Raw genomic sequence first — 22871 nt, 5'->3', positions numbered from 1 at the left:
AGCCTGGGAGCACTACAGGAGACCAGGGCTTATTTCATCCCTTCGGCTTTGACCATAACAGATGGCACACCTTGAGGGGGCCGTTCATAGGCATACCCTCAGGGCGCATTCTCTTTCTCAGGGATGTTCCTTGCTGAGAAAATGAATTCAGTGATATTTCTCCTATTTGCTTTTGAAAGAGGAGAAATACAGCTCTGTTCTGTCTGGCTCACTGGCGGCCAGTTCAAAGCCACCTCTCTTGTTCCCTGAACATCGCTGTTATCCTGTTCTTTTTAAAAAGATGCCCAGATTTCATATTGTTCAAACACACATGCTCTACAAACAATTTGGGCAGTTGACACAATCCTCACAGAGTCCTGAGGCGACATTCATCCTCCTCAGCTTATGAAGAAGATGACAAGATTAAGAGATTAAAGACAAGCATAGGAAATCACAAAGGTATTGATTAGAGAAGTGGTAAGTGTCCATGAAATCTTCACAATTTATGTTCAGAGACTGCAGTAAAGACAGGCAAAGAAATTATAAAAGTATTAATTTGGGGAACTAATAAATGTCCATGAAATCTACATAATTTATGTTTTTCTGCCATGGCTTCAGCTGGTCCCTCTGTTCGGGGTCCCTGACTTCCTGCAACACACCCCCATCTGCACTGAGGGTGAATACATGCAGAGTAAGTCTCCAACTGGCTCTTACTTTTAAGTCTCATCCACTGGACTGCAGCCTGTATTACACCATCAAGCAAAAATATATTCCTACACCAAGCAATGTCTGAGAAAGCCAACATAGTAAACTATATGAAACCAAGGAACCCATACAGAGCCGTGGGCCTCTGAGAATGCTCAGAAACGAAGCCTATCAATCATATACAACATACACCACAGTCATACCCTCAAGAGAAAAAAGGATTAAAAAAATCAAAAGTCCAAATTACAGCAAATTAAAAAAGGAAATGTCAGCTCCCTCAGATAAGAAGGGACCAGTGCAAGAACTCTGAAAATACAAAAAGCCAGAGTGTTTTATCACCTCCAAAGGAACACAATAGCTTCCCAGCAATGGATCCTAATAAAAATGAAATGTTTGAAATGACAGATATATAACTCAGAATATGGGAGGCAAGGAAACCTAATGAGATCCAAGAGAAAGCTGAAATCCAACACAAACAAAACAGAAAAATAATCCAGGATTTGAAAGATGACATAGTTATATTAAGAAAGAATCAAATAGAACTTCTGGAATTGAAAAATTTACTATAGGAACTTCAAAATACAACAAACTAGAGAAAGCAGAAGAAAGAATTTCAGAGCTCTGAGACCAGTCCTTTGTATCAACCCAGTCAGCCAAGAATAAAGATAAAAGAAACAAAAGAATTAACAAAGCCCTTGAGAAATATGGGATAATGTAAAGTGATCAAATATACCACTTATTGTCATTCCAGAGAGAAGAAGATAAATTCAACAACTTGGAAAACATATTTGAAGATATAATCCAGGAAAATTTTCCCAGTTTTGCTAGAGAGGTTGCATGCAGACATAAGAAATCAAAAGAACTCCTGTAAGATACTATATAAGATGCATCCCCAAGGCACATAATCATCAGACTATCCAAAGTCAATGCAAAGGGAAAAATCTTTAAGGTGGCTGGAGAAAAGGGCTATATTACCTATAAAGGAAAACCCGTCAGAGTAACAGCAGACTTCTCAGCAGAAACTTTACAAGTGAGAAGAGATTTAGGGCACATTTTTAGCATTCTTAAAAAAATAAATGTCAACCAATTATTTCATTTCTCATCAAAATAAGCTTCATAAGTGAAAGAGAAATAAAATCTTTCCTAGACAAGCGATTGCTAAAGGAATTTGTCACCACCAAACTGGCCTGAAAAAAGGTGCTTAAGGGAGTTCTAAACATGGAAGCAAAAGAATGATACCACACAAGCACATGTAAGCACATAGTCCACATGCCTTATAAAGCAGCTACACAATTAAGACCACAAAGCTACTATCTAACAACACTACAACAGGTACAAAACTTCACATGTTAGTATTAACCTTGAATGCAAATGGCATACACACTACATTAAAAAATATAGAGTGGCAAATTGGATTAAAAATACTTAATCTTACTACTGTCTTCAAGAGGCCTATCTTACATGTAATGAGCCAAATAGACTCAAAGTAAATGGATGGGAAGAAAAATCTATCACACAAACGAAAAATAAAAAAGAGCAGAGGTCACTACTCTTGTAACACAAAGCAGAACTTAAACCAACAACAGCAAAACACAGCTGTGGGAGAGTGCTCCCACAGAAGGGCATTATTACATAATAAAGAGTTCAATTCAGTGAAAAATTTAACTATCCTGAATATATCTGCATCCAACATAGGAGCACCCAGGTTCAAAAAACAATTATTTATTGACTTAGGAAAAAGATTTAGAGGGCCAAACAATAATAGTGTGGTCTTCAACACCCCAGTGACAGCATTAGACAGATCATTGAGGCAGAAAATTAACAAAAAAAATTCTGGATTTAAATTTGACACTTGACCAATTGGACCTAATAGACATCTACAGAACACTTCGCCCAACAACCACAGAATATACATTATTCTCTTTTGCACACAGAACATGCTCTAAGATTGACCACATACTTAGTTATAAAGCAAGCCTCAATAGATTAAAAAGAAGAAATCATATCAAGCATATTCTCAGACCAGGGTGGAGTAAAAATAGGAATCAATACCAATAGGAACTTCAAAATCACACAGTTACATGGAAACTAACCAACTTGCTCTTGAATTAGTTTTGGATAGACAACAAAATTAAGACAGAAAGCAAAACATTCTTTGAAAAGAGTACATCTAACCAAGGAGGTAAAAGGTCTCTATGAGAGACACATCATACCAAAATCTCTGAGAAATTACAAAAGCAATATTCAAAAGAGAGTTTATAGTGCTAAATATCTACATCAAGAAGATAGAAAGATCTCAAAATAACAACCTAACATCACACATAGAAGAACTAGAAAAACAAGAAGAAATTAATATCGAAGCCCACAAAAGAATTAACTAAAATCAGAGCAGAACTAAACAAAATTGAGACAAAAAATATACAAAAGATCAATAAAACAAAAGGCTGATTCTTTGAAAGCACACACAAACCACTGATGGCTAGATTAACAAAAAAAAGAGACAAGATCCAAATGACTACAATTAGAAAGGACAAAAGTGACAACTTACAGCTCATCCCATGGAGACTATTACAAACACCTCCATGCACACAAACTAGAAAATCTAGGGAAAAATGAATACATTTCTAGAAACATACAACCTCCCAAGATTAAATTAAGAAGAAATTGAAATTGTGAACAAATAATGAACTCTGCAAATGAATCAGTAATAAAAACTTACCGACCAAAAAAAAGCCCTGGACCAGATGGATTCATGGCTTAATTCTACCAGACATGCAAAGAAGAGCTGGTACCAATCCTACTGAAAACCAGTATCATCTTGCTACCAAAATCTGGCAAAGACAATAAAACCAAAACACTACAGACCAATATCCCTGATGAACATAGATGTAAAAACTCCTTGCTGGGCGTGGTGGTACACACCTGTAATCCCAGCACTTTGGGAGGCTGAGGGGGGTAGATCACCTGAGGTCAAGAGATCCAGACCTTCCTGGTCAACATAGTGAAACCTCGTCTCTACTAAAAATACAAAAAATTAGCTGGGTATGGTGGTGCATGCCTGTAGTCCCAGTTACTCAGGAGGCTGGGGCAGGAGAATCTCTTCAACCTGGGAGGCAGAGATTGCAGTGAGCTGAGATTGCACCACTGCACTCCAGCCTGGGGACAGAAAAAGACTCCGTCTCAAAAAAGAAAAAAAAAAAATCCTCGACAAAGTACCAGCAAATTGAAACTAGCAGCACATTAAAATGTTAATTCACCACAAGCAAGTTGGCCTTATTCCTGGAAAGCAAGGTTGGTTCAACATATTCAAATTAATAAATGTGATTCACCATAAACAGAACTGAAAGCAAAAACCATATGATCATCTCATTACACACAGAAAAAGCATTTGATGACATCCAACATCCCTTCGTGGCAAAAACCCTCAACTAAGTAGGCATTGAAGGAACATACCTCAAAATAATAACAGCCCTTATGACAAACCCACAGCCAACATCATACTGAATGGGCAAAAGCTGGAAGCATTTCCCTTAAGAAGTGGAAAAAGACAAGGATGCTCATTCTCACCACTCCTATTCCACATAGTACTGGAAGTCCCAGCCAGAGCAATCAGATAAAGAAAAAAATAAAAGCCATCCAAATTAGAAAAGAGGAAGTCGAATTATCTGTCTTTGATGATGATATGATTGTATACATAGAAAACCCTAAAGATTCTGCCAAAATACTCCTAGACCTGATACAAGTCTTCAGTAAAGTCTCAGGATACAAGATCAATTTACATAAATCAGTAGTATTTCTATATATCAATAAAATTCAAACTGAGAGCCAAATTAAGAAGGCAATCCCATTTACAATGCTCACACAAAAAATAAAATACCTAGGAATACATCTAACCAAGAAGGTAAAAGATCTCTACAAGGAGATCTACAAAACACTGCTGAAAGAAATAAGAGATAACACAAACAAATGGAAAAACCTTTCATGCTCATGAATTGGAAGAATCAATATAGTTACAATGTCCATATTGCCCAAAGTAATCTACAGAGTCAACACTGTCCCTATCAAACTTCCAACATCATTTTTCTCAGAATTAGAAAAAAACAATTCTAAAATTATGTAAAACCAAAAATGAGCCTGAATAGCCAAAGTAATCACAAGCAAAAAGAACAGAGCCAGAGGCATCATATTACTTAATTTCAAACTATACTACAAGGCTACAGAAACCAAAAGAGCATGGTCATGGTACAACAATACACACACAGAACAATAGAACAGAATAGAGAACCCAGACATAAAGCCTCCCAACTACAACCAACTGATCTTTGACAAAATTGACAAAAATAAACAATGGGGAAAGACCTCCCTATTCAATAAATGGTGCTGAAAAAACTGGCTAGCCATATGCAGAAGAATGAGACTGGCCCCTCCTCTCTCACCATATGTAAAAATTAATGCAAGATGGATTAAAGACTTAAATGACCGAACTGTAAGAATCCTAGAAGTACTCCCAGAAAATATTCTTCTGGACACTGGCCTAAAGAAAGAATTTATGAATAAGTCCTCAAAAAAATGCAACAAAAACAAAAATGGACAAGTGGGACCTAATTAAACTAAAGATCTTCTGCCCAGCAAAAGAAACTATCAATGGAATTAATGGAAAACCTATAGAATGGGAGATAATATTTGCAAATTACGCATCCAACAAGGGACTAATATCCAGAATCTAAAAGAAACTTAAACAAATCAACAATAAAAAACTCCAAATAACCCCTTAGAAAGTGGGGGAAGACATAAACAGGTACTTCTCAAAAGAAGACATACAAGCAACGAACAAGCAAATGAAAACATGCTCATGATCACTAATCAGCAGAGAAATGCAAATCAAAGCCACAGTGAGATATCATTTCACACGAGTCAGAATCGTTATTATAAAAAAATAAAAAAATAACAGATGCTAGTGAGGCTGTAAAGGAAAGGGAATGCTTACACACTGTTGTTGAGAATGTAAATTAGTTCAGCCTCTGTGGAAAAAAGTTTGGAGATTTCTCAAAGAACTAAAAATAGAACTACCCTGTGACTCAGCAATTTCATTACTGGATATATACCCAAAGGAAAATATATTATTCTACCAAAAAGACACAGACACATCCACTCCTATGTTCAATTCAGATCTATTCACAACATCAAAGACATGCAGGTCGGGCGCAGTGGCTCACGCCTGTAATTCCAGCACTTTGGGAGGCTGAGGCAGGCAGATCACGAGGTCAGGAGATCGAGACCACAGTGAAACCCCGTCTCTACTAAAAATACAAAAAATTAGCCAGGTGCGGTGGCAGGTGCCTGTAGTCCCAGCTACTGGGGAGGCTGAGGAAGGAGAATGGGTGAACCCGGGAGGTGGACCTTGCAGTGAGCCGAGATTGTGCCACCTCACTGCAGCCTGGGTGGCAGAGTGAGACTCCGTTTCCAAAAAAAAAAAAAAAAAAGACAAGCAATCAACCTGGGTGCCCATCAACGGTAAACTGGATAAAGATATGTGGTACATATACACCATGGAATACCACACAGCCATTAAAAAAAAAAAAAAGAATCATGTCCTTTGAAGCGATATGAATGCAGCTGGGGGCCGTGATTCAAAGCAAATAAACAAAAACCTAGAAAACCAAATATTTCATGTTCTCACTTAAAAGTGGGAACTAAACATTGGACACCCATGGTCATAAAGAAGGGAAAAAGCAGACACTTGAGACTAATAGAGGGTACAGGGAGGGAAGGGGGCAAAGCTAGATAAACATCCTTTTGTGTACTATGTTCACTATTTGTGTGACAAGATCAATAGAGACAGAAACCTCAGTATCACAAAATACACCCTGTAACAAACCTGCACATGTAACCCCTGAATCGAAAATAATAAAAAAGATACCTACTTAAAACAATTGTGTTGAGATAGTTGATTGTCTACATGGCAAATAAAATTAGATTCATTAATTATACAATTCACAGCAATAAATTCTAGGGAATTAAATACTTTAATCAGACAGGAAGTGTTTGAAAAACTTCTAATAAGAAATATGAGAACATTATGAATTTGAGTTAGAGAAAAAATTTTTAATCAAGACACAAAAAACACAAGCTGTAAACTTGATTAACTTGACTGCAATAAGATTAAGAAGACCATAAAGAGGAAGAAAAGACAAGTTATAAACTAGAGGAAATTATTTTCCATAGATATAACTAACAAAATATTAGTATCAGAACATTCAAAGAACTCCCCAAACTCAATATAATTTAGACAAATAATTCCATAGGGTGAAATAATCAACAAAAGATACAAATAGATTACAGAAAAGGAAATGCAAATAGCCAATAAAATATAAAAATATATCCAAACTCAGTAGTATCCAGGAAATAACGTATTAAATACAATATAATATAATTTATATCTTCCTGAATGGCAAAAGTTAATGTCAAATGATGCAAATAACTGGTAAGAATGTGGACCAATGCTAATTCTTACACACTGTGGAAGGGAGGTTGATTTGGTAAAACCACTTTGGAAAAAACTTTGGCATTATTACTTGATCTTAGCCAAAAGGCTGAGAAGCAATAAAAATTTAGTATTGTCTAGTGAAACTGCAGACTAGCCTTTCCCTAGCCCCTGAGCATTTCTTACAACATGGGAGCACCTTGTGCACATGCAAGAGGAGCCAGGCACGAGGATCCTTCACAGCTGTGTTATTTGTAATATCAGGAAATTGTAAATGAATATCAATTCAGAGGAAAATGAAAATATGTTATGATTATACAAAGAAATATTATGACAGCAAAAAAGAAATATATTACATAGATGTATCTCCAGAAAAAAGAAGCTTCAGAAGAACCCATTTGCAACAATATAACTTTTGTAAATTAAAAACAAAACAAATAAGAGTAAATAAAATATTAAGATATGCACATATATTAAAACTATGTAGAAAAGCGAAGGTGTGGTAAATACAAAAATTAGGAATGTGAGTTACCTGTAGGTGGGAGAGAGAAGGATATAATTGCAGATTTTCATATACAAAAAGTTCTATTTCTTAAATCAGGTGGTGAGTTCATGGGTATCTAATTGCTATGTTTTATCTCTTACATATGTGTAATTATTTAAATATAAAACACATTTGAAGGTAAAGTATTAAAATAAATGACTCAGTCAGTTATGTTTCTAGGTTTTGTTTTGTTTTAAAAAAAGCTGTTCCAAAGCTAATGCAAAACATGTTATGCCAATTTTTAAGGCAGGTAGAATGAGTCAGAGTGTAATGTTCCTGCCCTTACTTAGAAAACAAACCCCTTAAATATCTATAGTAAAGACCTTCAACAGTCCACATTTAGTTAAAGTCAATAGATTGCTTGTTTTCTTATCTTTTCTGACCTCTGAGCCAAAATTCTCCTCGTAATCACATTAATTTAATTTCCTGAGACATTTTCTTTTTAAAATAAAAGTTATTGTGTGTATTTAAAGTATACAACATGATATTATGAGATACGTATAGATAATAAAATGGTTACTGGAGTAATGCAAATTAATATATCTAACTTATTTTTGCTTCTAAGCCACATTTACTTGTTTTTCTGTTTCTCTTTCATTTCAGGACACTTTGCTGGCTCCCTACATCAGTCATGGAACACAGGAACCACATTAGGTATTTCAGTAGAGAGTCCTCCTCCTCCCTCCACCTTTACAGTTTTCTTCTTGTGCCTTCTATTGGTAGAACCTGAAAGGAAACAGCTAGCGAAGATGACATTTTATTTCTAGGGTTTTAGCTCCAGCATCACAAAGTGGAATATCAGAGGGTGAATTTGAAGCTGTGAGAATGTAGCTTAATGATGATCATGCATCCCCTGTCTTTAGGCTTCAAGCACTGGAGAACCTCGGAACTTAGCTATGGGTCCATTTTGCCCCCTGTCTATCCTCTCTCTTTATGGAATCTCATTCAGTCTCATGCTTTCTACAACATATAAAATGAAACAGCTCCCAAATGTGTTTCTCCAGCTTTCACTTGCACTCCAGACTAGTATACTATCTACATAACTTGACAACTCTATTTGGATGCCCAAAAATCAATTGCAAACTCAATATTTACAAAATGGAATTCTTGTAGTTTCAAACCTGTTTCCCTCTTCTCAGTTAATATCACCACCATTCACACAGTTTTTCAGGCAAAACACCTAAATGTAATTCTTGCTTTCTTCCTTTGTATCACCCCATTCAACCCAATCAAAATTCCTGAGATTTTTACCTCCAGAATGCACTCAGATCCCTCATTTTCACCCAATGTACATGACCATGGCTGTGATACAAAATGCTTTTCACATAGACAACAAAGATAGCTTTTCAAAGGTTCTCCCTTGTTTGGTTGTTAATTCTTCATCCCACTTCTCACATAGCAGCATAAGTGATCTTATAAAAATATTAAGTATATCATGTTTCCCCACTTAAAATCTTCAAGGATTTCCGTTAACAGAACAAAAAAGGCCTCTGGGATCCCACGTGACCTAGACCCTACATCTCCATGATCATCTCACATGGTTCTCCTTCTAGCCCACTGCTTTCTGACCCCACTGGTCAGGATGCCCTGTCAGTACCATGCATGACTGGCTCTGACTATCCTACAGATCTTAGTTTATTTATTTATTTATCATTTTTTTGAGATGGAGTTTTGCTCTTGTTGCCCAGGCTGGAGTGCAATGGCACGATCTCGGCTCACTGCAACGACCACCTCCCAGGTTCAAGTGATTCTCCTGCCTCAGCCTTCCAAGTAGCTGGGATTACAGGTGTGCGCCACCATGCCTAGCTAATTTTTGGATTTTTTTTAGAGGTGGGGTTTTGCCATTTTGGCCAGACTGGTCTTGACTCCTGACCTCAGATGGTCTGCCCATCTCGGCCTCCCAAAGTGCTGGGATTACAGGTGTGAGCCACTGTGCCTTGCCCAGATCTGAGCTTAAACATGACTTTTTCGCAGAGATCTTTCATTATCATCTGTGTAAAGTTGCCCCCTTGCCTTCCAGTTACACCCTATCATTTCATACTGTTTACTGTCTATTATTACTTGTATTTGAAGTTTTTTTCCCACATGTTTCATAGCTAGACTCTAACATCTGTGTGGGTAGTGACCTTTTCTGTTCTTAAACCACTGCATTTCTGGGATCTATAACAATGTCTAGCACATAGTGATGTTCAATAAACATTCGTTGAATTAGCATGACCCATGAGAGCAGTCCAGCTTTCAATCATTTCCATGCTCATTGTTCAGGGTAAACTCAGTAAAAAGTAGACCAACATGTGAGGGGATCTCATATGTTAAAAGAAAAACAGACCAATTAAATTGAACAGAAGTTCAATTGAGCAAGGAATGATTGGTGAATTGGGCAGCCTTCAAACCAGAGTAGGTTCAGAGCAACTCAGGTGCTGCTGCACGGTCAGAGGAGATTTAGAGACAGAGAAAGGAAAGTGACATACTGAAAAAAAGAATGCAAGGTACAAAAACATCTGCATTGGTTACAGCTCAGTGTTTGTTTGCCTTATGTGAACACGGTTTGAACAGTTGGCCACCTTTGGTCAAAACTCAGTAATTGGTACAGGAATAGGTTATAGTCTGTTTACACAACCAATTTGGTTACAGTTCACTATATATGGAGAAATATTTAGGACAAACTTGAGATATGTAAGGAGGCAGCTTTAGGCTAAACCTGATTTAACTCATGACATGGCAACATGTTCAATTTCCTAAAAATGAAGGCAACATGAAACTCTCTTATGCCTAGAAAGTAGATTAGAAAGGTTTGCTCTGCGAGTGGTGCATCCAAAAATATCACCACCAGTCTCCCAGCTACTCAACCATTTACAACTATTAACTGCTGCCCACCCTCTCCAACCAGAACTGCTGATGAAAACTAGCTGGCTGGAGCCAGGTCACTTCCCTGCATCTGGATAGAGAGTTCATGGTCTTCATTTGATTAAAAGAGGCCACACAGAACCTACTGCTAATATCCACTTTGGACACTAATTGGTTCTATTCTTTTCCAGTGGTGGCCTAGAACAGACTGGCACTGGAAAAGAACAGCTGACAGACCGTGGAGTCCAGTAGCTTCAGGCTTACACGCATTTTTTTCCTACTTGTTTTCCTGGCATCTCTGAGTTTGTTTCCTCATTTGTAATATGCCAATACTAATATTTATATCGTAGGATGTTTGTGAAGATTAAAAGAAATAAAACGTGTAAAGTGTCTAAAAGTGTCTGGCACAAAATAGGAATGAAATTGCCAGGAATTACGTAAAATTAATCTCAGGATATTTAGAATTTAGGAGTAAGCTCTCAATACTAGCCCCCTCCTTTGCTTCCCTTTGTATGGTGAAAGAAAAATATCTTGGGGCCCCAAAATCACTAAGCTAAAGGGAAAATTCAATCTGGGAACTGCTTAGGGAAACCTGCCTCCCATTCTATTCAAAGTCATCTCTCTGTTCACTGAGATAAATGAATATCTGACTGTCTCCTTTGGAAAGGCTAATCAGAAACTCAAAAGAATGCAATCCTTTTTCTCTCACCTACCTGTGACCTTGAAGGGCCCTCCCCTCTTTGAGTTGTCCCGCTTTTGCTTCCAGTGATCCTGCCTTTTGGACTGAACCAATGCTCCTCTTCGATATATTGATTGATGTCTCATGTCTCCCTAAAATATATGAAACCAAACTGTGCTCTGACCACCTTGGGCACATGTCGTCAGGACCCCCTGAGGCTGTGTCATGGGCGTGAGCATCCTCAACCTTGGCAAAATAAATTTTCTTTCTTTTCTTTTTTTTTTAAATTTGAGGTGGAGTTTTGCTCTTGTTGCCCAGGCTAGAGTGCAATGGCGCATGATCTCGACTCACCACAGCCTCTGCCTCCCAGGTTAAAGTGATTCTCCTGCCTCAGCCTCCCAAGTAAGTGCGATTACAAGCATAAGCCACCACGTCTGGCTAATTTTATATTTTTAGTAGAGACGGGGTTTCTCCATGTTGGTCAGGCTGGTCTCGAAATCCTGACCTTAGGTGATCCACCCGCCTCGGCCTCCCAAAGTGCTGGGATTATAGGTGTGAGCCACTACGCCTGGCCAAACTTTCTTAATTAAGACCTGTCTTAAATTTTGGGGGTTCACAGTATGCACTAGAGTGGAACAGTTCTCCCTTTCAGTGCTATCTTCTCTTTGCTCCCCAGCATCTTTTCTTTGCCCTTGTCCACTTTGCTCTTGACCAGAGAGGCTGTATGGGTCACACCCCAAGCCCCTTATCCTGTGGTTGGGGCAGATATGGAGCACTGGCAGGGGCAGGGGAAGGGCATGCATTCCTCAGCTCTTTCCCTGCAGGATGGCCAGAAGGGCTGCATCCTTCATCCACAGGTCTCAGCTCTGATACTAGATCCTCTGCAGGGCATCCTCTCTGCCTCTGAGTTGCTATAACTGCTCCTTCCTCTTGCTTCTTCAGCCAAGAATTGGTAACTCCACTTTCTTAAGGTATTATACTATTCTTCCCCTTGTGGTTTCTGTAAACTCTACTAACATCCTGGTCAACAGTCCTGTTTTTAAGCTTTCTGAATTATTCTAATCTGAGCAAGTCATCTATTTCTGTCAGAATTGGGCTGATGGAAACAGCCACTAGTGTGTTCTCAGACCTAATTACATACTCTGGCCTGAACACACATACACACACATGCATACACACGTGTGTGTGGGATTTATTAAATAACAGTATCCTATGACTCAACACCAAATACCCAGCCTTATTAGATGCAGCCATCTACTCAGGAAAGACCAGAATCCCACCATGCAGGCCTCTTTTCCATTTATTCTGTGTGTGTGAGACAGAGTCATGTGGTTGTTTCTGATTATCCCCCTTGTGGGGACCAGGGATCACTGAGTCCACTACTGCCCCACTCTAGATGTGCCCATTTGGCCCATTGTTGCCACCAGCCATCCTGATTGTGGCCTGGGTGGCTGTCTGCCATGAACACGTTCATTTAGGGCTATGACTCTGCTTTCAGCTACGTCTCCAATTTGCCATTTGACACAAGGTCCTGATCTGAGCAGGAACTTTCAGCTTCTTGGTCTGGGGACAACACTAGTGCTGTGGGTCTCTGGGTCTCTAACACTCGTAGAATGAGATGTCAGCTGCTTTTGCAGCTGAAAAACTCCCTTGAGCTCTACTTCTTTCTCTGTGCAATTCTTCCAGGATGGGAAGCAAAGGCTCTGTCCACTTTCTGGCTGCTTGCATGTTTGCCAGGTCTGTGGAACCATCAGGGCTGCCTAGAAGCAGAGTAAATGGAAAAGAGGCCTGCGTGGTGGGATTCTGGTCTTTCCTGAGTAGATGGCTGCATCTAATAAGGCTGGGTATTTGGTGTTGAGTCATAGGATGCTGTCATTTAATAAATCCCAGTCCCATCCAGAGGCAACTCTAATGTTCTGGCTGAAAGCATTATTCATAGTTCCTTACAGATTCAAAATTGCTGACTTTTTAACCACTGGAAAAAAATGTTAAAGAAGCTTCCAGAAGCTTTTCTTTGTTATCACCAAGACATATTTCTAGCCTCTAAAACACAGAATAAAACGATAAAATCTCCATTCCCTGACTAAAACCTCCACCTGGTTCCCCTTAACTCTTGAGTCTGGACTCTGTACACTTCTTCCATCAGCCACAGCTACACACAACTACTTCTGATGTCCACACTTATCCGCCACAGCATGGATACCACAGGAATGCTGTTGAGTTACTACTTTTTTAAAAGCTCTGACTTTAATGGGAATGCTACACTAGGAAAGCAGAGAATTACAGTGGGCAAATACGACCATTTGATTTGGTCCTTATGGACACTTTGGAGAAATAAGAACTGGCCCAGATGGTGGTTAGTTACATCATAACTGACGAGCCAATGATATTCAAGGCTTTACTTCATTAAATGTCAACATTGGGGGAGGCCTCTGAGAAACTGCTCCTGGGTTCCTCACCTTGTCCCATCCTGTTCAAAAGACTATCATAATGTTAAATAAAAGTCTAAAAGGCTGTTATAAACATTACCTATGACATAAAACTAGAAGGTATAGAAAATATTTGGGTGACAGGAATGGTATCTAGATGTCCTCAACTGATAGTAAAAATGAATTGAAATATGCAAGAAGAAAGCACATTCAGAATGCCAATCGTAAACACAAAACTCACAGGCATATACACAGGAAGACAATAACTTCTAACAGCAAGGCACAATCTGATGGCAATTGCCACCAACAACAAAGCAAAGCAAACTATTTTGAAAAACTCCTATCCCAGTTTGGCCTCAGGATGTGACTACTTAATAAAAGGTAAGAAGGCTCTTTATAATGCCTTCACTGTCTGCTTTTTCGCTCGTATATTAGGTTTGACCAAATTTGAAAACATCTGAGCAGCCACTGTCAATTCCCTGCAAGGAGGCTGACTCCATGTGGTCAAGCAGTCAAAAGTTAATGCCTCCTCCTTACATTTTTCTGTATCAGTGCCATAAACTCAAATAACTCCAGGGCCTAGGCAGGCAATATGTTGAGTAAAGTATGGAAGAGAGGGAGGTGGGAACTGAAATGAGCTGAAGATGCTAAAAAACTCATGATTCTTGTCCAAGTCTGGCAACCACTCTTCAGTTCAGTTCTCACCGTCTTTGAATATGGGCACACTCTTATCAGATAGTCTCTTTTAGTTTATATTAAATCTGTTAATTATTAAATGCTGGCAATATATTCAATTTCTTTTTTTTCATTTGTTTTTTCTTTTCTTATTGTGGCAAAATATACATAGCATTAAACGTACTATTGTGACAATTTTCAAGTGTACAGTTCTGTGGCATTAAGTACATTCACACTGCTGCACAGCCATCACTACCATCTATCTCCAAAACTTTTCTTCTTCCCCAAATCCATTAAATGATAACTTCCCATCCTCCTCTTCTCCAGCCCCCAGAAAACGCCATTCTACTTTCTGTTTCTATGACTTTGATTACTCTACATACCTCATGTAAGTGGAATCATGCAATAGCTATTTTTTTGTGTGTTTGGCTCACTTCACATAGCATAATGTCTTCAAGGTTCATCCATGTAATAGCCTGTGTCAGAATTTTATTTCAACTTAAAATTATTATTTTTATTTTCTGTAAGAGTAGAGTATACGTAATGTAAAATTTACTACTTTAACTTTTTAAAATTATTATTATATTTTAAGTTTTGGGGTACATGTGCAGAACGTTCATGTTTGTTACATAGGTATACACGTGCCACAGTGGTTTGCTGCACCCATCAACGCATCATCTACATTAGGTATTTCTCCTAATGCTATCCCTCCCCTAGTCCCCCATCCCCTGACAGGCCCTGGTGTGTGATGTTCCCCTCCCTGTGTCTATGTGTTCTCATTGTTCAACTCCCACTTACGAGTGACAGCATGCGATGTTTGGTTTTCTGTTCTTGTGTACTTTAAATATTTTTAAGTGTGTAGTTCAATAATATTAAGCACATTCACATGGTTGTATAACACATCTCCCAAACTTTTTCATCTTGCAAAACTGAAATTCTGTATCCATTTAGCCACTCCCTGTTTCCCTGTTCTCTCCGTCTCTAGCAATCACTATTCTACTTTGTGTTTCCATGAGTTTGATGACTCAATTCTAGATACCTCATATATAAGTGGAATAATACAGTATTTTGACTTTTTGTGACTGGTTTATATCACTTAGCATAATGTTCCCAAAGTTCATCCACGTTGTATGTGTCAAAATTTCATTCCTTTTTAAGGAAGAATTATGTTTCTTTTTACAGGCATATCTTGAAGATATTGAGGATTTTGTTCCCAATAAAGTGAATATCACAATAAAGTGAGTCACACCATATTATTGGCTTCCCAGTGCATATAAAAGTTATTTTTATACAACACTATAGTCTATTAAGTGTGCAATAGAATTGTGTCTAAAAAACAATGTATATACCTTTATTAGTTAGAGTTCTTTAGAGGGACAGAACTAATAGGATAAATGTATATATAAAGGGGAGTTTATTAAGGAATATTGACTCGCTTCACAAGGTGAAGTCCCACAATAGGCTGTCTGCAAGCTGAGGAGCAAGGAAGCCAGTCTGAGTACCAAAAACTCAAAAGTAGGGAAGACGACCGTGCAGTTGTCAATCTGAAAGGTCCAAGAGCCCCTGGCAAAACAGTGGCATAAGTCCAAGAGTCCAAAAGCTGAAGGACTTGGAGTCCGATGTTCCAGGGTAGGAAGCTTCCAGCATGGGAGAAAGATAAAACCTGAAAGAATTAGCCAGTCTAGTCCTTCCACGTTTCTCTGCCTGCTTTTATCCTAGCCATGCTGGCTGCTGATTAGATGGTACCCACTCAAATTGAGGGTGGGTCTGCGTCTCCCAGCCCACTGACTCAAATGTTAATCTCCTTTGGAAACACCCTCACAGACACACTCAGGAACAGTACTTTGCATCCTTCAATCCAATCAAGTTGACAATGTTAACCATCACAAGTGCATTCTTGTCAAATTGAACCGATACACATATCCTGAAATCATACATTATCTACAAATAATGAGAATAATAAGGTGATAATTACACCTAACATAATACAGCTATGCTTTGTATGGCCAGAAATGCACCAATTCCTAGCCCAAATGCTATTATATAAAGTTAACAATACTTAAATGCTGATATGAAGTCTTATTTCACATAATAAAGAAAAAAGAAAGAAAATAAAATGAAGATATTTTCTTAGTACAAACACAAACATGTTCTTAACAAAGCAAGGAGGAAATATAAATGACAATTATAGTCCTCATTTCTGCAGCTGGTCACTTGGTCATAGCTGGTATTGATGACTCCCTTCTTCTACTACCCATTCTGTATTCCCTTTGCTTTCAGTAAGCACCTCAGCAAATCGTGGCTTTTTACCTGGTGGAGTGACACAAACCTTCATTCTTGAAGGGTCAGGGCCATTTGTAGTCCTGCCTGGATTGGGTTGTTGTAGTTTCCCATTGCCCTTAATCACAGGACGTGGTAATACTAAGAGACGCCCTAACGTATCTGCTGTATTCCATGCATACTCTTCCTTACCTCTGTTGTGGAGTAGTAGACTGATTTTATCTTGATAGTTCAGATTGATCACCCCAGCCAACACTGTAACTCCCTTGTTAGCCTGTTGACTTACAGGTAGGAGGAGCCCAAAGTGCCCAGGTGGCAATCTTAACTTCCAATTAAATGAAATCGCTGTTGTGTCTCCTGGTGGCAGTGCTCCTCCCTCTGGAAATAAGACCTCTAGGCCAGCAGAATGTAATGTAGCAGGAAGAGGAAGAATTTTACAAGTGGGTCACTAGGGGTGACAGTGAATGGTGCCACTTCCACCCCTTGATTCCTGGGCCCGTGAATCTTGGCTATGGGAGAAACAGCACCCTGTATTGGATGCTGATTCAGAGAATACACAGACTTCTGGAGAACTTTGCCCCAGCCTTGCTAAGTATTGCCATCTAGTTGGTGTTGTAATTGTGATTTCAAAAGGCCATTCCACTGTTCTATCAATCCAGTTAATCCAGTTCCTTCAGGATGATGGGGAACATGGTAAGACCAGTGAATTCCAGGAGCATGAGCCCACTGCCACACTTCTTTAGCCATAAAGTGGGTGCCTTGGTCAGAGGCAATGCTGTGTGGAATACCATGAAGATGGATAAGGTATTCTGTGAGTTCACAGATATAAGTCTTTGCAGAAGCATTGCATGCAGGATAGGAAACCCATATCTGGAGTAAGTATCTATTTCAGTGAGGACAAACCCCTGCCCTTTACATGATGGAAGAGGTTCAATATACTCAACCTGCCACCAGGTAGCTGGCTGATCACCCCAAGGAATGGTGCCATATCTAGGGCTCAGTGTTGGTCTCTGCTGCTGGGAAATTGGGCACTCAGCAGTGGCTGTAGCCAGGTCAGCCTTTGTGAGTGGAAGTCCATGTTGCTGAGCCCATGTGTAACCTCCATTCTTGCCACCATGGCCACTTTGTTCATGAGCCCATTGGGCAATGACAGGGGTGGCTGGGGAAAGAGGCTGAGTGGTGTCCATAGAATGAGTCATCCTATCCACTTGATTATTAAAATCCTCCGGTGTGGAGGTCATCCTTTGGTGAGCACTCACAGCAGATACAAATATCTTCACAGTTTTTGACCACTCAGAGAGGTCCATCCACATAACATCCCCAAATTTCTTCGTCACCAATTTCCCAATCATGCTTCTTTCAATTCCCTGACTGTCCAGACAAACCATTGGCTACAGTCCATGAATCAGTATATAATCGCACATCTGGCCATTTCCCCTTCCATGCAAAGTGCACAACCAGGGGTACTGCTTGCAGTTCTGCCTGCTGGGAAGATTTTCCTTTGACACTTTCCTTCAGGAATGTCCTGGAAAGGGGCTGTAGTGCTGTAGCTGTCCACTTTCTGTTGGTGCCTGCATATCGTGCAGAGCCATCTGTAAACCAGGCCTTTGTCTTCTTTTCCTCTGTCAACTGATCATAGGGAATTCCCCATGATGCCATTGGTGCACGCTTGGGGAGGGAAGGCAGGGTGGCAGACGTGGGGACTGTGGGCATTTGAGCCACATTCTCATGTAACTTACTTGGACCTGCCTGAGCCTGATCACATATATCACTTCCATTTGATGATGGAATGCTGCTGTGCATTACCCACTTTATGGCTAGATGGGTCAGGAAGCACCCAGTTCATGATAGACAGTTGAGGTTGCATGGTGGTTTGATGACCCATAGTTGAACATTCAGTTTCTATCAAAGCCTAGTAACAGGCCAAGGACTGTCTCTCAAAAGGAGAGTAGTTATCTGCAGAAGATGGCAGGGCCTTGCTTCAAAATCCTAGAGGCCTCTTCTGTGATTCTCCTATGGGGGCTTGCCAAAGACTACCAACAACTCCATCTGCCACTGGCAGCTCAAACACCATTGGATCTACTGGGTCATATGGCTCAAGTGGCAGAGCAGCTTGCACAGCAGCCTGGACCTGTTGCAGAGCTTTCTCCTGTTCTGGACCCCACTCAAAATTGGCAGACTTTAGGGTCATTCGATAAATGGTCAAGCCAGAATAACACACACAAATGAAAAACATGTTCCCTCCAAAATCCAGATAGGCCCACTAGGCATTGCCTTTCTTTTCTTGATTGGATGAGGGGCCAAATGCAACAACTTACCCTTCACCTTAGAAGGAATATCTCAACAGGCGCCACACCACTGGACCCCTAGAAATTTTACTGAGGTAGAAGGTCCCTGAATTTTAGTTGGATTTTTTTCCCTTCCTCTGGCACACAAATGTCTCATCAATAAGTCCAGTGTGTTTGCTACTTCTTGCTCACTGGATCCAATCAGCATAATGGCATCAATATAATGGACCAGTGTGATACCTTGTGGAAGTGAAAAGTGATCAAGGCCTCTCCAAATAAGATTATGACACAAAGCCAGAAAGTTGATATACCCCTGAGAGAGGACAGTAAAGATATATTGCTGGCCTTGCCAGCTGAAGGCAGATTGCTTCTGGTGGGCCTTATGGACAGGAATGGAAAAAAAGGCATTTGCCAAATCAATGGCTACATACCAGGTACCAGGAGATGTGTTCATTTGCTCAAGCAATGAAACCACGTCTGGTAGAGCAGCTGCAATTGGAGTCACCACTTGGTTAAGCTTATGATAGTCCACTGTCCATCTGTCTTCTGCATAGGCCAAATAGGAGAGTGGAACAGGGATGTGGTGGGAATCACCACTCCTGCATATTTCAAGTCCTTGATGGTGGCACTAATCTCTGTAATCCCTCCAGGGATGTGATATTGTTTTTGATTTACTATTTTTCTAGGTAGAAGCAGTTCTAATGGCTTCCTTTTGGCCTTTCCCACCCTAATGGCCCTCACCCTACTAGTCAGGGAGCCAATGTGGGGGTTCAGCCAGCTGCTAAGTATGTCTATGCCAATTATGCATTCTGGAACTGGGTAAATTACCACAGGATGATTCTAGTGCATTGTCAATGTGCAGTAATAATTTGAATTTTTTTTTTCTGAGCAGTGCTTATTAACAGTGGGTTTAAAATATTTAGTAAATCATGTGGTAAACAGATGTACCATTATCCAGGCTTTGTTGTTTCATTTATAAAACACAGTCAGAGTAGATTTAGCATAATTCTTCAGGATCCTAGGATTTTTAGAATGGTAAACGAGCACTGGCTTCAACTTAGAGTCACCAGCTGCACTAGCCCCTAACAAGAAAGTCAGCCTGCCCTTAGAATCATTGAAGCTAGGCATTGACTTCTCCCCTCTAGCCATGAAAATCGTGCATGGCATCTTCTGATGGAAAACTGTTTTACCTACATTGAAAATCTGTTGTTCAGTGTAGCCACATGTATCAATGATCTTAGCTATATCTTCTGAAAAATTTGCTGCAACTTCTACATCAGCACTTGCTATTTCATCTTGCATTTTTATGTTATCGACTCGACTTCTTTTCTTAAACCTCATAAAGCAACCTCTGGTAGTTTAAACTTTTCTTCTACAGTTTTCTCGTCTCTCTCAGCCTTCATAGAATTGAAGAGGGTTAGGGCCTTTCTCTGGACTGGTAGGTTTAAGGAAGCATTGTGTCTGATTTGCTCGTCAGTCCAGATCACTAAAGCTTTCTCTATGTCAGCAGTAAGAATGTTCTGCTTTCTTTTCATTTGTGTGTTCCTCCGAGTAACACTTTCGATTTCCTTCAAAGCCTTTTCCTTCGCATTCACATCTTGGCTAACGTTGGCACAAGAGTCCTAGCTTATGTTGGCTGTTAACATGCCTTCCTCACTTGGCTTTATTATTTCCAGCTTTCTATTGAAAGTGAGAGATATTACTCTTTTTTTCACTTGAACACCTAGAAGTCATTGTAGGATTATTAACTGGCCTAATTTCCTTCTTTCTTTCTTTCTTTCTTTTTTTTTTGCATCTCAGGGAATAGGGAAGCCCAAGGAATATGAGAGAGATGAGGAAATAGCTAGTTGGTGGAGCATCAGAACACACACAATGTTTATCAATTAAGTATGCCGTTTTGTATCGGTGTGGTTTGTGGCGCCTCAGTACAATTACAATAGTAACATCAAAGATAACAGATCCTATGTCACTATAACAAGCATAATAATAATGAAAAAGTCTGAAATATTGTGACAGTTAACAAAATGTGACATGTGACATGGAGACATGAAATGAGCACATGCTGTTGGAAAACTAGTGCCAACAGACTTGCTCGATGCAGGGTTGCCACAAACCTTCAGTTTGTAAAAAGTGCAATAAAACAATGCAAAAACAAGGCATTCCTGTATGTATATTCCACATTTTGAATTGTGGAAACAATGCAATAAAACAATGCAAAAACAATACATTGCTTCATGTGTATTCCACATTTTGTGTATCCATTCATCTTTAGTTGAACATTTGGGATGCTTCCATCTTTTGACTCTGTGAAAAATCTTGCCATGAACATTGGTGTATATATAGTTTTTTGAGTCCCTGCTTTCATTCTGCTGAGTATTTACCAGAAGTGGAATTGTTGGGTCAAATGGCAATTCTATATTTAATTTTTAAAGGAAGTATCATATTGTTTTCTACAGTGGCCACACCATTTTACATTTCTACCAGCAATGTACAAGTGTTTCAGTTTTTCCACATCTTCACCAACAATGTTATTTTCTATTTTCTGTTGTGTGTGTTTTTTATAATAGTTATTTTATAGGGTGTGATGTGGGATCTCACTGTGGTTTGATTGGTTTTTCTCTAATGATTGGTGATGTTGAGCATCTTTTTATATGCTATGGCCATCTGTATATCTTCTTTGGAGAAATGTCTATTCAATTCAATTCACTCACTGTGGTTTGATTGACTTTTCTCTAATGATTAGCGATGTTGAGCATCTTTTTACATGCTGTGGACATCTGCATATCTTCTTTGGAGAAATGTCTATTCAAGTGTTTTGTTCATTTTTAAGTTGATCATTTTTAGTTGTTTGAGTTGTAGTTTTTTTTATATATTCTGGAAATTAGACCTTGATTCAATATCAGATATGCAAATTTTTTTTGCATTCTGTGAGTTACCCTTTAACACTGTTGATAGTGTCCTTTGATGCAAAACACTTTTAACTTGGATGAAGTCCAGTTAATCTATTGTTTTCTTTTGTTGCTTGTGTTTTTGGTGTCATATCCAAGAAATCATTGCCAAATGTTATGCCATAAATCTTTTCACCTATGCTTTTTTAAGTGTCTTATAGTTTTTGCTTTTAGATCTTTGATAGATTTTGAATTATTTTTTGGATATAGTGTAAGGTAATGGTTCAACTTTTTCCTTTTGCATGTTTTCTCATCACCATTTTTTGAAAAGACTGTCCTTTCTCCATTGAATGGGTCTAGCACCCTTGTCGAAAATCGTTTGACCATATATATGAGGATTTATCTTTTACATTTGTCGATGTGTCTGGCTTTATGTTCATACCACACTGTTTAGATCACTGTAGCTTTGTAGTAAGTTTTGGAATTATAAAACATGAGACGTCCGACTTTGTTCTCTTTCAGGATTGTTTTGGTTATTTTGTCCCTTGAGATTTCATATGAATTTTAAAACAGATTTAAAAACAATTCTGTCAAATAAAGTGTTTGAGATTTTGATAGGAATTGCATTGAGTCAGTAGAATTCTTTGGGGAGTATTCATTTCTTAATAATAGTATCAATTTATTTTTGAAGCACTTGCAGAGCAAACAAAATCCACCCATGAGAGATGTTATCTCTGTTCATTAGTCATTCAGTGAAAGCAAATTTTAGAGGATAGTTATGTAGAAAGTAATGTTGGGAATGTCCACTGTAACGTATTGCATTCTGGATAGTAAAGAGCTCTGAATTTTGTTGTTTAGATTATCTGAAAAATATAAGAAATCTATGTAATAAAATATAGATTTTAAATAAAAATATAAGATGTATTAAAATATAGATATAAAATAAAAATATAAGAAATCTATGTAATAAAACAAATCGGAGGGGCGGAGCAAGATGGCCGAATAGGAACAGCTCCAGTCTCCAACTCCCAGCGCGAGCGACACAGAAGACCGGTGATTTCTGCATTTTCAAC

The sequence above is a fragment of the Mandrillus leucophaeus genome, unplaced genomic scaffold (genome assembly GCF_000951045.1).
Source record: "Mandrillus leucophaeus isolate KB7577 unplaced genomic scaffold, Mleu.le_1.0 Scaffold1075, whole genome shotgun sequence".
Taxonomy (NCBI): Eukaryota; Metazoa; Chordata; class Mammalia; order Primates; family Cercopithecidae; genus Mandrillus; species Mandrillus leucophaeus.
This window is presented reverse-complemented; position numbering follows the sequence as displayed.